Below are 13,220 nucleotides of genomic sequence, written 5' to 3'. Positions count from 1 at the left end.
GTAACTGGAAAGGGCAAAGCCTAAAAACCTACCAACCTCTCTCGAGGTGAATAAGTTACTGATTTATTATAAAGTGCTTGTTTTAAAGACCTGAAATCCTCCAGAAATGTTAACCAGCTGTCTCCTTTTCAAAAAGCTCAACATAGCCACAGTTAATTCTTTATTTGTTGTTGTTAAATAAGTTTTTATTTGTTTATTATTAACCATCGATATACTGTAGGCCGACCATTAAACAATAGCTGCAAGTAATGCTGCTAACGCATTACATTTTTTTCCTATCTAATCCTAAGTCCTGTCTACAGATATTCCTGATTATTCTAGCCACATTCACTGGATATGAGCAGTCATGCGTGCTCTGATTGGCTACTCTACTACTAGGATCTCATCTCATCTCATTATCTCTAGCCGCTTTATCCTTCTACAGGGTCGCAGGCAAGCTGGAGCCTATCCCAGCTGACTACGGGCGAAAGGCGGGGTACACCCTGGACAAGTCGCCAGGTCATCACAGGGCTGACACATAGACACAGACAACCATTCACACTCACATTCACACCTACGGTCAATTTAGAGTCACCAGTTAACCTAACCTGCATGTCTTTGGACTGTGGGGGAAACCGGAGCACCCGGAGGAAACCCACGCGGACACGGGAGAACATGCAAACTCCACACAGAAAGGCCCTCGCCAGCCCCGGGGCTCGAACCCAGGACCTTCTTGCTGTGAGGCGACAGCGCTAACCACTACACCACCGTGCCGCCCTACTACTAGGATATCAGCTCATATACCATGAGTAGAGAAAAACAAAATGGCGGCGCGTGTTGCTGAACCAACCGAGGACAAAATAAAAAGTCTACTCCAAAACAAAACCCTAAAAATGATCAAGTATTTAAAAGAAACAGAAATAGTTAAAAGAATATAGTCATATGTCGTCCCCCCCCAAATATATCTCCTGTTCCACACTCCAGCCCAGTCAGTGGCAGTAATGCACCTTTAAGTTGGTGTGCCAACTGCCAAAACACCCTAAAGAAGAACAAAATGGCGGAGCGTGTTGCTGAACCAACTGAGGATGAAATAAAAACTCTACTTGAAAACAAAACCACAAAAAATACAAAAAAGCAACAAAATATTTGATGGTAAGAACGTATCTTTATTTTTCAAGAATTATTATAGCATTTTTCACAAATTGCTATAGTCATTTCTCCAATTTGTTTACATTCTAAGGAGAAATGATTGTCATGTTTTGTATAAAGTTTTTATTTATGGAATTTGAAAAAAATAAAAATGCTCTGTTTCTCAAAATCCAGTGAATGTGGATAGAATAAAACAGTTATTCCACTCAATCTCGTCGTACATGGCTTACAGTCAAATCAGTGCTACGTGCCTTGTCGGCTATCAACTCATGTATGACTCGATTTCGTGGAATAACTGTTAAATATTGTTCTAGGATTGGTTCCACTGTTTTGCTCTGGTTGCTATGGTGATATGGTTTCTCACCCAATCAGTGAGCTCCGAATGAAACAGATCAGCTCGTTTCTTAAAGCATACAAGCTTTAAGACCTACCGACTCTGAGCATGTGTTTGAGCATGATTAGCGGTGTCTCTCTTCACACTTGCACCGCATGTGCTCTGAATCCGAGTGTGTGTTTGGTGACGGACGGTATTACTGCAGGTTTGTGAATTCCTTGTGAGCTGTGGATTGACGAGATAATCTGCCGTATGCGAAATCTTTGCAAACATTTGACACTGATTACCGGTTCGGGTGAAGCCTTTCTGTCAAAGCTGCTTGTTTAGAAATTCTTTCATACTCAATTTGGCTCGAAGTCATCATGTTTTATCTGCAGACACACCATGCTTTTTGCACCATTGTAACAGAGTAACACTACGGTGCTTGCAGTTATGAAGACGTGGACCAGAGATGCATTCCAGGATTGGAAAACAACTTGAACAAATATCTCATGAATGTAAAAACAAGTGAACAACAAGATCTTGTGTGGCGTTTGACGTTTCTATCTTTTTGGTCTTTATTTTCCCAACTACAGCAAGATATGAATGAGCTGATGATGTAGTATATGCCCTGATTAAACCTTTTCTCACTGTTTATATTAGGAAATGATTTACTATTTCCATCTGGCATTCAAAAGGGTTTGAAAAAAAAAAGAAAAATCCACCATGACTTGCATATTAGTCTTTATTATTAACATGTGATGTTCAGTAGCATCCAAGATTTATTATGCAATGAAATAGAGTTCACTTTTTTAATCCCCCATTGGCCGAAAGGCCCAAAGAGGGATTATGTTGTGGCGATGTCCGTCCATCCGTCTGTCCGTCCATCCGTCCATCCCAGGAAAGGGTGCTCACCTTCTGAAATCAACTCCTCACAATTTTTGGAGGAATTTCACCAAACTTGGCAAAAGGCATTGTTACTGTATATGTTGGTAGTACGCATATTGTTATTTTTGTTCAATTCAGTCTCGTTTTACCAGAGTTGTAGCCCTTGATTAACAACCTTGTACTTTCACAATTTCATGAAGGTGTGCTTGCCTTCTGACATCAACTCCTCTAACAATTTTTGGACGAATTTCTCGAAGCTTGGCAAAAGGCCTTGTTATATGACGGTAATATGCATATTGCGATTTAATTTCATTTGTGAAAATTTTCCCAGAGTTGACCCTTGATTAAATAACTTTGTACTTTGACAATTTCATGAGGGTGTACGTTCTTCTGAAATCAACTTCCCTCACAATTTGTGGAGGAATTTCACCAAACTTGGCAAAAGGCTTTGTTATATGACGTTTATACACATTATTTGAAATTTCATTTAATTTGGGTAAATTTCACCAGAGTTATGCCCTTGGTTATTAACAAACTTATACTTTGGCAATTTCATCAAGGTGTGCTTGCTTTCTGAAATCAACTTCCCTCACAAGTTTTGGAGGAATTTCAGGATTCTTTGTTATATGTCGGTAATACGCATATTGCAATTTCATTCAGTTCAGTTGCATTTTACCAGAATTATGGCATGGTTGTGAGTGGGGGATATTGTGCTGTCAGAGCACTCTTGTTACTTTAAATTTCTTTCATTGACATGCTGGTCTATTTTCACTTATCCTGCATTACCCACACTGCTGTTCATCTCCTTGACAATATTAGTCTCCGTGAGATTTATCCCTCACTTCAGCTCTACCTAAAGAGAATGATGCAGCGGCGCTTTAGTACTATACCCCATCCAGACCTGTCACCTTCTGATCAGCTTCCAAAGCTTCAACTTTCATTCTAATACCACCATCTATGCCATCACACTTGTTATCTCATAGATCGCTATATAGCCGAGCTCTCAGTCTCTACTGGAAACTCAGCACAGTTGTGTCATATACCTGCACTGCATTGTGGATCTCATCTCATCTCATCTCATCTCATTATCTCTAGCCGCTTTATCCTGTTCTACAGGGTCGCAGGCAAGCTGGAGCCTATCCCAGCTGACTACGGGCGAAAGGCGGGGTACACCCTGGACAAGTCGCCAGGTCATCACGGGGCTGACACATAGACACAGACAACCATTCACACTCACATTCACACCTACGGTCAATTTAGAGTCACCAGTTCACCTAACCTGCATGTCTTTGGACTGTGGGGGAAACCGGAGCACCCGGAGGAAACCCACGCGGACACGGGGAGAACATGCAAACTCCACACAGAAAGGCCCTCGCCGGCCCTGGGGCTCGAACCCAGGACCTTCTTGCTGTGAGGCGACAGCGCTAACCACTACACCACCGTGCCGCCCCCGCATTGTGGATCTTTGAGTCCAAAGTTTGCTGTTTCCACTATGTCTACACGGGACTTCTCATTAAAATGACATTGTACATTGTTGGGAAATGGTGGAGGAGAGTTGAAGCTCTTGCAACAAGCAAGTCAAAATAAACGTATATTTACATATGCCATGTTTAATCTGTACCACGAGTTGGCCTGGTGGTTAGTGTGTCCACCTCTCAACCAGGACATCATGAGTTCTACTCACGGTCGGGTCATACCAAAGACCATCATAAAAATGGTACCTACTGCCATCTGGTGAGGCACGCCACGATGGGATGGGAGTAGAGAGTCAAACTCCTGCGGTTATCCGAGGACCAGCCCACCACTCTAACTCTAGCTATGTAATAGCTGAGGGGCCGAGGGCTACAGGAACGGAGATCAGCACCGCCCAACGTGTCTTGTGTCATGGGAAGGACTTTCATTGACTGCCTTTAATCTGTTTCAGAATGGAGTTTTGCTTTAAATATTGGAGCAAGAATATTGTTTCTCGTTTAGAAAAGATGTCAAGTTAGAAAAAAAGGAAAACCATTAAACGTACCAGTGAAGTTTGTACACCCCTACTCACTCATAGGTTTTTCTGTATTTTGATTATTTTCTATATTGTAGAAGAATACTAAAGACATCAAAACTCTGAAGTAACATGTATGGAATTATGTGGTAAACAAAAAAAAGTGTTACAATATGTTTCATATTTTAGATTCTTCAAAGTAGCCACTGTTTCCCTTATGACGTTTTGCACATTATTGGCATTATCTTGACCAGCTTCATGAGGTAGTCACTTGGAATGGTTTTCAATTAACAGCTGTGATGCTGAACTTCTATCTAGATTAGAGGAAGAGACTGTGAAGGTTGGTCATTGCAACTCAAAGAAAATGGAAATACAACCATTTAACCAGGATCATCCAGTATAGGTTACAGCGAAAGATGGGAGGAAGCTAAAAGTGGTAGACAATTGTAAATACTTGGGAGCTTGGATGGAAAGCAGAGAAAGATCTCTCTGTGAGGAAGGGACTGGCCTGGCGTGCATGTCACAAGCTATTCAAAATATGGTCCTACCAACTTTCCAGAAAACTGAAAATTCGCCAATTCACTGCCACAGTTGAATCTGTTTTTCTTTATGATGCCAAGACATGGACTCTCATGAAGACTCTTGAGAAGCTGCTTGATGGATACTATACCCAGATGCTCAGGATGGTACACAATGTCACTTGGAGACATCACTTCACAAATTAAGAGTTGTACAGGGAACTCCCCAAAACATCAACAAAGGTTCGTCAGCATTGAATGAGATTGGCAGGACATTGTGCAAGACATGAAGAAGAAATGGCCAACAAACTTGTACTCTGGCAACCAACCAAAGGTAAAGTCAACAGAGGACAAGGACAAGTCATGTTTTTAGACAATGTACTGAATGAGTCTGGAATAGCGAACACTCAGGAACTGCGAACTGCAATGATGGACAGAGATCAATGGAAAAATCGTGTCTTGTCAGTGGGGCGTCCTGGTGGATGACATAGATAGGATGGATAGATAGAACAGCTATGCCTCGTCAGAAGTTAATTAGTGCAGTTTCTTGCCTTCTTAATGCTTTTCAGATCAAACAGTAAATAATAAAACTATAGTAAATAGCCCTATTCCACAACTGTAGTAATCTATATTATATCAAGAACCGATCAACTAAGTAAAGAGAAACGACATCCATCATTACTTTAAGACATGAAGTGTCTTTTTTTTTTTTTTTTTTTTAAATAAAGAAAAAAGTATCTAATTAGGTGTGTCTAAACTTTTGACTGGTACTGTATATTAGCAGAGACCTTGAGTAAGCTTTTTTTTTTTCCTTTTCAGGTTAGATGAGCTTTATGGTAGTGGTAATAAATAAATCTTCATTAAATCCTCATTACTGTGTGTAATATAGGCCAGGCAAGGCAGCTTTATTTATCTGGCACATTTCATACACTAAGGCAATTCAGTGTTTTACAGAGCAATAAAACAGAGAACATGATAAAAGATACAAATTTACAATAAAAGGGTAAAAATATAAAAGGTAAAATTGATTTTTCCAAAGTGATTTACAATTTAAAATACAATTTAAAGTTAAAATTCATTAAAAGTAGCAAATGTGCAGACAAGAAGAGAAAATATTAAAAAAAATAAATGATTTAAAATTGAGTTTAAAAAAAAGAGAGAGAGAAAATAGTCATTGAAGGTGGAATATAGAAAAATCTCACTGAACATACAGTCTAATGAGAAGTTTACTTTACTGCCAGCAAGAATATACAGGGTGTTTTCAAAAAATTTGATATTATTTGAGATGTAAATATCCCAGAAACTACATAGTCTAGGCAAATGAAACTGAACAGGCTTAATGTTAAGCAATATAAGATTTATTCCTCAAAATTTGAATGAGAAGTTCAAAGGTATGTGGATTCCATGAACGATTTCACAAATTTTCAATATGCGCGCTGCCTGAGACACGGCATACGCTAAGTCGGTAGTCCGGCTCCTGCCAAACACACTACAGCATGTCTTTGGTAACAGTGTTTTCTGGTAACAGTGCATTTTTAGAGAATTCTTTCATAAATTTATGCTGCACGGTCTTGTTCGACTGTGTTCAAGTGTACTCTAAGACACAAATGCCTTTTCTTTTCCAGTGAATGGTATTTCTATACCTAAAAAGATAAAAACCAAAAACATAAACACAAAATTTTGACCTGTTTCCACACATGCTGTTAAAATTTGAGGTTGATTGAGCAAGAATTGGCAAAGTTATTAGACTGTGAAATGATATCAAATTTTTTTGAAACACCTTGTACATCCATTATCTGTAGCCACTTATCCTGTGCAGGGTCGCAGGCAAGCTGGAGCCCATCCCAGCTGACTATGGGTGAGAGGTGGGGTACACACTGGACAAGTCGCCAGGTCATCACAGGGCTGACACAGAGACACAAACAACCATTCACACTCACATTCACACCTACGGTCAATTTAGAGTCACCAGTTAAACTAACCTGCATGTCTTTGGACTGTGGGGGAAACTGGAGCACCCGGAGGAAACCCACGGGGAGAACATGCAAACTCCGCACAGAAAGGCCCTCGCTGGCCATGGGGCTCAAACCCAGAACCTTCTTGCTGTGAGGCGACCGTGCTAAGCACTACACTGCCGTTTCACCAAGAATATACTAATTGTTTTAAAAATGAAGTAATAATATTGCTGAACTAATTAAACTTAAATGTGTGTGTCGTGCTTCTGAATTTAATTTATCATCCAAGAACATAACCTCATCACCACACGCCCTCTACCACCATAGATGGATTTCCTACCACCTGGAGTGGTGCGTAGCTCGAAGACGGAGATTTGTCCTCCTGACTGATCTAGAACCCGTTCATCATCTGCTATCTGGTCTCTGCAGCATCTTTTCCATCACTTCCTTTTGTTGAATATACACCAAAACACAATGTCCATCTTTCTTGCCCTACCTCCCTCCCTCTCTTCCTCTGTCCCTAGATAATAACATGCCACAATGATAGAAAGTCCTGTTAAATAATAGGCATGGTGTTATTACATGCTCTGTCATTTATGTGCTTCAGGGGAGGATATCCTGTATACCTGTCAGGATTAAAGAATGGTGGCGGCCCAAGAGGTTTCTGTCTTTCTTTCATTCGTTCGTTCTTTCTTTCTTTGTTGTTCCATGAACGTGTCAGAGAGACACCTTGTCAGCGGAAATGTTCTTGTTCTCGCTCTCACAGTTCTTTTATTGTATTGCTTTCCGTTCTCTTCCCAGTGGGACTGTAGAGACACTAAGAATGGCTGCAAATAAAAGACAAGTGAGAGAATTTCCTCTTCAGGTGCTTTGTTTTCACATGGAAACGGTTAGCTTTAGCAAAAGCATGTTTACTAAGCGCTCTTCTTGTTTACACATCTCTTTGAGAAGTGAATATGGTGTGTGTGTGTGTGTGTGTGTGCTTTGAGCTGCCATATTGCTCATATTGAGCTGATTTCTACTAATCAGCATTGTTTATGGCTTTGCTCACTTACCAGGTGAGGAGAAAGGATGATGTTTTTAATATAAGGTGTACTCGTTTCTGATGGAGAGCAGAACATATTCAACATATTGTTGCTCACATATTCATTCATTTAAAATCCTTAAGTCAATACACTGAGATGCTCTTGATCCACTTAATTTATTTACGTTAAATATGTTTGATCGACGGCGGTACAGTGGCGTAGTGGTTAGCACTGTCACCTTACATCAAGAAGGTTCTGGGTTCGAGCCCAGTGGCCAACAGGGGCCTTTCTGTGTGGAGTTTGCATGTTCTCCCCGTGTCTGCATGGGTTTCCTCTGGGTGCTCTGGTTTCCCCCACAGTCCAAAGACATGCAGGTTAGGCTAGTTGGTGGCTCTAAATTGACTGTAGGTGTGAATGTGACTGTGAATGGTTGTCTGTGTCTATTGGCCCTTTTCCACTACCCTTTTTCAGCTCGCTTCAGCCCGACACGGCTCGCATTTCGACTATCTCAGAGCAGCACGACTCAGCTCGCTTCAGCCCTGCTTAGCACCCAAAACTCGCACGGTTTTGGAGTGGGGCTGAAGCGAGCCAAACCGAGCCGAGTGGGGCTAGGGGCATGAGGAGACACTCCCCTGTGCACTGATTGGTGAGGAGGAGTGTCCTCACATGCCCACACACGCCCCGCGAGCACGCTGGGATCTGTAAACACCATAAACCCGGAAGAAGGAGAATTACGAATTACGAGAATTTCTGAAGCCTTATGCGCCTCGCCTCATCTATACGCTCTTGCCAGTATCTGTTGGCGTTGTCGGTGACAACAAGCCACAGCACCAAGACCAGCAACACTAACGACTCCATGTCCTCCATGTTTATTGTTTACTATCCGGGTCGTGAGACTACCGCTTAAAAGGTCACTGATGTCACTGTTTGCGCCGCCTAATGACATCAAGGGACGTCCACCCACTTTCCCTAACTCCACCCAATGTGTCCACCCACTTCCAGCCAGCACGGTTCAGCGCGGTTGTAGTCGAAATGCAACTCCAACAGCCCCGCTCAGCTCGACTCAGCCCAACTCAGCACGGCACGGTTCAGCCCAACTCAGCCGCGTTGGTAGTGGAAAAGCGGCCTATGTGTCAGCCCTGTGATGACCTGGCGACTTGTCCAGGGTGTACCCCGCCTCTCGCCCATAGTCAGCTGGGATAGGCTCCAGCTTGCCTGTGACCCTGCACAGGATAAGTGGCTACAGATGATGGATGGATGGATGGATGGATGGATGTTTGATCGACGACATGACTAGTGCAATGGAGTTGATGGTGAAATCAGCATGAAAGCTGAAATTTTGGAACACGATCTGTTTGAGCAGAGTGGACAGATGAGGAAGTATGAGAGCTGTACAAACTAAAGGACTAAAGTGCTGCTACATCGCTCTTTAAATCCCACTGGCACTACTATTGGCAGGCCTTGTGGGTGACGCCGTAAAAATAAACCATCGTTTTTATTTTGAAAGAAGTTTCAACTAAATAGAGACTGTGACTAAAGTCGCAGTAATTTGCTCTAGCTGTTACAAACTGGGACATCTGGTCATCGTACCTGTCAGGGATGGGTGGAGATGAATGTATGTGCAGAAGATATTTATTAAGAAAAGTGCAATCAGGCAAACAGCCCAAATCAGCAGGTATAAATCAGAAGCAAGTCGTAGGTCGGGCAAGGCACAAACAGAATATCGTAGGCACAGACAAAGGCGGAATCAAAGGACGAGGAACAGGAACTAGGAATTCAGAAATCAAAACAATGCACGGCTTGGTAATGTGTCTAAACAACGCAATACTTTGCAACCTGAGTTAGTCTTTGGCGTCTTTATACATGCGTGCTGATTGCGCCTTAATCCAGTGCCGGTGTGAGTTCTTAGCGGTGCGTGCACGTAAATGAGTTTGCAGTGCACATCGTCCAGAGCCAGCCAACATGTGTGGGTATGACAGTACCCTATAAATCTGGAACGATAAGAGATAGAGAATGACACTTGCTGAAAAAAAGTTGTGTTCTGCTGCCCTGAACAAAATAATTTAAAAAATAATAATAATAAAAGATTGAAAAAATCATGAAAATTGACAGATGTTATAAGTGATTGGAAAAAAAATCTCATTTTTTATGGTTCGGTGATCCAGACCAGCACCAAAAGTCATAGCAACGTAATTCAGCCCAGAGGTATTCTTCATCTGAAATTTGGTGATGATTGATGAAAAACTGAGGGAGAAATAGCGTCCTAAAAATGTTAGGAGAATAATAATAATGAGGAAGAAGAAAGTAGAAAGATCCTGAGTGAGAGTAACAATTTGCACCCGCGCTGCTAGCACAAATTAACTTAAAAAAAAAAAGTCAACTCAAGAAACGTCGTTAAAGCTTAATATGCGGCCTTAAGATCAGTGGAACATTTCAATAGTTGTCTGCTTGTAATTTATTTAGGCATGCTGTACATGTTTGATGAAAGCCTTCACAGCCCCCCTACACACACACACACACACACACACACACAATCACCACCATCACCACCACCACCGCACTCCCTCGACGTGGTTTCAGAGTCATTTGTTCCCCTATTAAGGCTGAACTGGTTGAATAGGTGTTAAGCAGAGCTTTCGCAATCTCCTGAGTAATTGAAGTAATTACAGGTTCCTGCTTGTGTGTGTTCAACACGGCACCCTAAACACTGTTTTACATTTTAAGGAAGCACCAGATCCAGTGCAGGCAGCTGCGTCCCTGAATCCTAATGTTCTCATTCCACAGATTACAATTCCGAGAGAGTCGTGAAGCTTCTCTTCACCTTTTTATTGGAAGCTCTTATGTGCGGCGTAAAAGTGGTGAAGCAATTTTGTCACTTATTTGATGGTAAAACACTTCCAGTTGCCTCTCCTCGCTCTGCTGTCTTGGATGATGATTATGGATGGGAGAGGAAAATCAGCTCATGAAAAACACTTCCCTCTCCAGCCTGGAAATTGTCTCCAATTTAGTAATTTTCTTTAACTGAATTTGTAATCTCATCAAGATGCTAAAGATGATGATTCTACGAACAAACTCCTGTTTGTGGTTTTCTGATGCATGATTTTTTTGTGTGTGTGTGTGTGTGTGTCCATGATTGCAGGTTTCTTTTGACAGAGTTGCAGTATGTTCTTAATTACAAGCCTGTGAGACATATACCTCTGTTTACCTCACACAAATATAAACAACACAGGAACACGTAACTTTGTATAAAATAAGTCTTTAAAAATTGTACGGTGCATTTTACAATTTGCATACTAAAAAGGTTGAATTAGAGAGTCTAGAATATATACAGTATATTTAGAGTCTTGTAAATTTGTTTGTTGAAGAGTTTGATTTAAGATAGTCTTTTTATGAGCAAACATTACAGTTGCGACAACAAAATAGGGACTTCAATACAATTTTTAACAATGCCAACTAAAAATCTCGGATAGCGTAATGTATATTTAGGCACTGCCTCAAAGCAGAGCTCCCGATGAGTGTAAAATGTGTTGGTAAGTAATCCAATGTTACTTTTTTAAAACGCAAATTAAAAATAAGCGCTGGATAAAAACCCATCTATCTTATGTAAATAAAGATACAAATTTTCTTGTCTGGTGGTCAAGTGTTTGAGATACGTTGCCTTGCACTTGTGATCAGATTCCCTGTGGTGGTCGTCGTTCATACGTATGGACGTCGTATGGTTGCAAAAGCCATCAAAAAGCAGGTCAATACATGACCATATTCTCTTAGGTATGAAGCTTAACTCTGTTATTAAGGCCATTGTAAATAAGAAAAAAAATGGAGCTGAGGGAGGAACCCTCATTTTTAATCTCGAAAAAAAAAATTTTCTGAGATTTAATGCCAGAAGCTGATGAGGAAAAAACCTCCTGTATTCTCTGAGATTATGAAGTCATACCTTTGCGAGAAACACACCTCAGAAATCCCTAGATTAAAAAGTCCCAGTTTTATGAAAAATAAACTTGGAAAAAATATATATATTTTTGTCAAGGAACCAGGTTACTTCACTTTGCAAGGTTGAATCAACACCATTACATCACAGACACAACGGCTGAGCTGAGAGTTATAGGAAATGCACTCTTTCCTTCTCAATCATGTAACATAAAAGATTATTATACCTACGGGGCACTTTTTCAATGGAATAAAAATGTTTATTCCCTTCTAACGAGTTTCATTCAGTTGGTTTGACAGCATGCAATATTGTCAGCATGTCATTTATCCTACGTGTATTACGTCACTCTACCCAATAGAGAATGAAAGTTGAATATAGTTTACGATAATGCATGGTTGTCAAGACAACATGACATCATATGTCAGAGCTGATGCGAATATTCAATATGAGAGTTTTCTGCTGCGCATGCGCACAGGCATTTCTTGAATTGAAAATGCCATAAGATACGGATTACACGTAAAAGTTCCACGCTAGCTGTTCCATCAAATGTATATGTATGATAATACTATTACTACTAATAATAATATTGGCTGGGGGACGGCACGGTGGTGTGGTGATTTAGCGCTGTCGCCTCATAGCAAGAAGGTCCTGGGTTCGAGCCCAGCGGCCAGCGAGGGCCTTTCTGTGTGGAGTTTGCATGTTCTCCCCGTGTCCATGTGGGTTTCCTCTGGGTGCTCCGGTTTCCCCCACAGTCCAAAGACATGCAGGTTAGGATAATTGGTGGCTGTAAATTGACCGTAGGTGTGAATGTGAGTGTGAATGGTTGTTTGTCTCTATGTGTCAGCCTTATGATGACCTAGCGACTTGTCCAGGGTGTACCCCGCCTCTCACCCATAGTCAGCTGGGATAGGCTCCAGCTTGCCTGCGACCCTGTAAAACAGGATAAACGGCTACAGATGATGGATGGATGGATAATAATAATATTGACTGGGGGTGGCACAATGGTGTGGTGATTTAGCACTGTCGCCTCACAGCAAGAAGGTTCTGGGTTTGAACCCAGTGGCCGACGGGGGCCTTTCTGTGCGGAGTTTGCATGTTCTCCCTGTGTCTGCATGGGTTTCCTCCGGGTGCTCCGGTTTCCCCCACAGTCCAAAGACATGTGGTTAGGTTAACTGGTGACTCTAAATTGACTGTAGGTGTGAATGTGAGTGTGAATGGTTGTTTGTCTCTGTGTCAGCCCTGTGATGACCTGGCGACTTGTCCAGGGTGTACCCCACCTCTCACCCATAGTCAGCTGGGATGGGCTCCAGCTTGCCTGCAACCCTGTAGGACTGGATGAGCAGCTACAGATAATGGATGGATGGATATTGGCTGGGGTTTTTTCATGGTATATCAGATATATTCCATTCAGCTAGCATGATATTGAACTCCGCTTCGACTCATTCAGTATCATGCTAACTGAATGGAATATGTCTGAT

The 13,220-nt window shown here is 41.6% G+C and overlaps 1 protein-coding gene across 2 annotated transcripts in view; it reads left to right on the top strand.

The window, feature by feature from the left end:
• LOC132872795 (uncharacterized) overlaps positions 1-13,220 on the top strand; it is a 149,109-nt gene that overhangs the window by 19,050 nt on the left and 116,839 nt on the right. The gene's annotated exons all lie outside the window — the stretch shown is intronic.

This window comes from Neoarius graeffei, chromosome 24 (assembly GCF_027579695.1).
Source record: "Neoarius graeffei isolate fNeoGra1 chromosome 24, fNeoGra1.pri, whole genome shotgun sequence".
Classification (NCBI taxonomy): domain Eukaryota; kingdom Metazoa; phylum Chordata; class Actinopteri; order Siluriformes; family Ariidae; genus Neoarius; species Neoarius graeffei.
This window is presented reverse-complemented; position numbering and strand designations above follow the sequence as displayed.